Source organism: Limulus polyphemus, unplaced genomic scaffold (assembly GCF_000517525.1).
Source record: "Limulus polyphemus unplaced genomic scaffold, Limulus_polyphemus-2.1.2 Scaffold8405, whole genome shotgun sequence".
In the NCBI taxonomy this organism is placed as follows: Eukaryota; Metazoa; Arthropoda; class Merostomata; order Xiphosura; family Limulidae; genus Limulus; species Limulus polyphemus.
In genome coordinates, this window is record NW_013674015.1 from 24348 (window position 1) to 28919 (window position 4572).

Genomic DNA, 4572 nt, shown 5'->3' on the forward strand with positions numbered 1-4572 from the left:
ACAAGCAGTTTTCATTAAGCTTTGTTCAGTAAGCCTCAATTTTTATCTTTATGTGCCATCCTTGACTGTTTTGGAGAAAAAGTAAAAATGTCCAATTATAAGGAATACATTGTTTAGATTTTGATCAGTTATATTTCATATTCTACAAACTTTGTGTATTTTTACAGTAGAAAATGAACTGAAATATATATAAAGGATGTTACATTATATTTCAGAAAAACAAAAAAATACATTAATGGAAAACTTTATTTGTTAAAACACATTAAGGTTAAAATTCCTTGTTACATATTTCTCCTGAGTGATTCAGTTTCCTTCCTCCAAATACTCATTGTTACTTTTTAAAAAGCAATCTAAAAAGTTCTGATTAAGCTTTACAAACATGACTGGCTGAAACTTGTAGTTTACTACAACAGAAAGATGTTTTCATTATAGAAATCACCTACTTAATAACATTTTGTTTTATGATAATCTCTATTACAAATGGCATATACATTGAAACATTTGTTAGTAAAATCATCTTGCACTTAACTATTATAAACTTCACAGAGGTTACTACACTCTTCCTGTCAGTACTAACAAGCTGACCAGTAGACACACTTCCAGAGGTTATCTCACCACTGCTCTCAGTACTTACAAGCTGACCAGTAGACACAGTTCTAGAGGTTACCACACCATCACTCTCAGTACTTACAAGCTGACCAGTGAATCTGACTGACAGACACACACACAGTCCCAGAGGTTATCACACCACCACTATCAGTACTCACAAGCTGACCAGTAGACACAGTTCCAGAGGTTACCACACCATCACTCTCAGTACTAGCAAGCTGACCAGTGAATCTGACTGACAGACACACACACAGTCCCAGAGGTTATCACACCACCACTATCAGAAATAAAACACAATAACAAGCTGACCAGTAGTTTGTTTGAATTTATGCATAAAGCTACACAATGGGCTATTTGTGCTCTGCCCACCACGGGTATCGAAACCGGATTTCTAGCGTTGTAAGTCCGCAGACATACCGCTGTACCACTGAGGGGCCTGATCAGTAGACACTCATGTTACCTTTGTAGATGAGAAGGTAGAATGCATTTATAAAAATCACAAAACAACCCAGTATCAATCACAATAATCTCTGACATTAGGGATGTTTGTTTCTTCACAGAGGCACCCAGATTTGGTAAAATAACACAGGAAGAATTGGAGATATGAAGGGAAGATCTGATTCAGATCTGGTAAAATAACACACGAAAAGCTGAAGATACCAAGGGAAGAACAGGTAAAATATCATAGGAAAAGCTGGAGATACCAAAGGAAAACTGATTTGGATCTGGAAAAATAACACATGAAAAGTTGAAGATACCACGGGAAGAACAGGTAAAATATCATAGGAAAAGCTGGAGATATCAAGGGAAGAACCCAGCTTTTCCTATGATATTTTACCTGTTCTTCCCTTGGTATCTTCAACTTTTCATGTATTATTTTTCCAGATCTGAATCAGTTCTTCCCTTGGTATCTCCAGCTTTTCCTATGATGTGTTATTTTACCTGTTCTTCCCTTGGTATCTCCAGCTTTTCCTGTGTTATTTTACCTGTTCTTCCCTTGATATCTCCAGCTTTTCCTACGATATTTTACCTGTTCTTCCCTTGATATCTTCAACTTTTCATGTATTATTTTACCAAATCTGAATCAGTTCTTCCCTTGGTATCTATTTTACCTGTTCTTCCCTTGATATCTTCAACTTTTCCTAACACAGGAAAAACTGGAGATACCAAGGTAAAACTTTCACATACACAACAATGAACAAAGAATCGTATTTTTAGATAAATGTTATTAAACAAATAAAAACATTAAAAGTAGTAACAAAAAATTCCAAAAAAAAACATAAGCAAAAAACCCTGCTTATATAAAACATCTCATTTTATCAAAGTGAAGCGTATCACACCTGTGGAGAACAGCCAAATCTAATTCTAACACTAATGGCACTTGGGTAGATGTTGAATAAAAAAATTAATATTTGTGTCACCTTATAAATCTTAATACCTTGACATGAAATACTCTCATCATTCACTCACCAGCTAACAAGAACAGGTTGGAATTCCACTGTTCTTTCAAAATTTTAAGCTTGTTAAAGGTTAAGCTGTTCAATATAATACTCATAGAATTAAAACAAATACAAATATATTCAAATGTCAGTAAAATTACAACCTAATAAATAAGACAAAAATACTAAAGGACAACCAAACTGAATGTAATTCTGAAATAACGCTACGTCATCAGATGTCAAAACACGAAATACACAAAGGAGCTTAGTAGGTTACGACATTCTGAAGAATGAAATAACAATACTAAGATTTGATCAACCTCAAAAAAGAAATGATCATCTTCATTACATTCAGACAGAGAACAATGAAAGAGAAGCAACATAAAATGTAAGCTAGCTACCTTATGAAAATATTCTTCAGGTGTTGTTAGGATTCACAAAACAATGTTTGAATAATAAAAAGGCTTAAGTTAGAGGCACAACAAAAATAAAATCACCATTATTCTATAACTAACAAGAAAGTGATTTTACTTATAAATTGTAAAACCACACATTTGTTGTTTTCAGCACACTTTAAGACATACTATGTATTCTTCAAAACATTTGGCTACTCTTCAAATAATTTTACCAACCTCAACCTATGACATATTTTTCGGTAACTTTAATATCTGAAAATTATAAACCAAATTAAATGTTTACCCACAATCAAGAATGTAATACTGAAATTAGGCTAATAAACATTAGAACAAAAATCAGCATTAAGGAATTTGGAACTGGATTTCAAATTCAAGAAGAGAGCAAAAAAAGCTTTTAGAGAATAATAGGTAGAAAAATATTCAAATTAAACGAGTACATACCATGCCTTTGTTTACTCTGATATCAATACACAACTACCACAGTTTGATGATTTCAGTACAGAAATATTTTATATGTCTAGTTGAGATTCTTAATATTAGGTTTTTCATCTTTACTTAAATACACAGAGGAGTAAAAAACTTGGAGATACCTTGGCCTCAAAATAATACACACAACAAAAGGTACATGATGTCGATGTAGATATCTTGGCCACAAAATAATACACACAACAAAAGGTACATGATGTCGATGTAGATACCTTGGCCACAAAATAATACACACAACAAAAGGTACACGATGTCGATGTAGATACCTTGGCCTCAAAATAACACACACACCAAAATGTAGAGGATGTTGATGCATTTCCATCTTAACATTCTGCAGTATTGAAAACCAGTTGGTTTATAATTACATTCATACCAAAGACAGGTGAATTTCATATATTTGAACTTATATATATAGTGCCGTGTTTGTTTGTTGTTCTTTTAAAATTCTTTATCAAACTTTGCACACAGGTCACTTTAGTCTCAGATTACAGCACAAGATTTGATACCTTAATTAACAATATACAAACTAGTTAATACACAAAAACAAATATTTCAGAAAAACTTTAACAAGGAAAATAATTGATATAAAAAAACTTGTTATAAAAATCCATGTCAATCTTAGTTAATTTGGGTTAATAGAAAAATTCAGATTTAACACCAAAAACCAATTCACAAGTGTTATATTCTACCTCGACAGTTCATTACCTGCTGATTAAAGGAAGAAGCTTGTGATATTCAGACAACACAAGTGTTATATTCTACATTATTGGTTCATTACTTGCCGATTAAAGGAAGAAGCTTGTGATATTCAGACAACACAACTGTTATATTCTACATTATTGGTTCATTAGCTGCTGATTAAAGGAAGAAGCTTGGGATATTCAGACAACACAAGTGTTATATTCTACCTTGGCAGTTCATTACTTGCCAATTAAAGGAAGAAGCTTGAGATATTCAGACAACACAAGTGTTATATTCTACCTTGACAGTTCATTACTTGCCAATTAAAGGAAGAAGCTTGTGATATTCAGACAACACAACTGTTATATTCTACCTTGACAGTTCATTACTTGCCAATTAAAAGAAGAAGCTTGTGATATTCAGACAACACAACTGTTATATTCTACCTCGACAGTTCATTACTTGCCGATTAAAGGAAGAAGCTTGTGATATTCATTAATTGAACTTCAGAGGTAAAACAGATTTCAATGGAAGACAAACAATTATGTGGCAGTAGAGTAGCAGAAAGCACTGGCTTGTCTTCCCATACTAGAGGACAGACGATCCTCACTGTTTCCCACCATAAGTAGGGTTCTTGAAAGTTGTTGTTGCTTGCTTATAAATAGGATTTTCGCCCTACAAGTAAAAAACAAAGTTAATATCATATAAAATATTGATGAATCATGCATAATATTAATAGGTCATAGTTTGTTTTTGTTTTATTAAAAGAAACAATACAACCCCACCCATCTTTTATTGGGCAATACATTTCTACCCACCTTCTGTCTGACAGTACATCTCCACCCACTTTCTGTCCACTTGTACAACCCTACCCACCTTCTGTCTGACAGTATAACTACACCCACTTTCTGTCCACTTGTACAACCCTACCCACCTTCTGT

General features: G+C 33.3%; 1 long non-coding RNA gene across 1 annotated transcript in view; it reads right to left on the bottom strand.

Moving 5' to 3' along the window:
* Positions 1-228: 228 nt before the first annotated feature.
* LOC106475325 overlaps positions 229-4572 on the bottom strand; it is an 8595-nt gene continuing 4251 nt past the window's right edge. The window contains exons 3-4 of the long non-coding RNA XR_002608840.1: positions 1747-4306; positions 229-1427 (exon numbers count right to left, since the gene is read on the bottom strand). This is a non-coding gene — a long non-coding RNA (uncharacterized LOC106475325). The remainder of the gene's footprint in view (positions 1428-1746; positions 4307-4572) is intronic.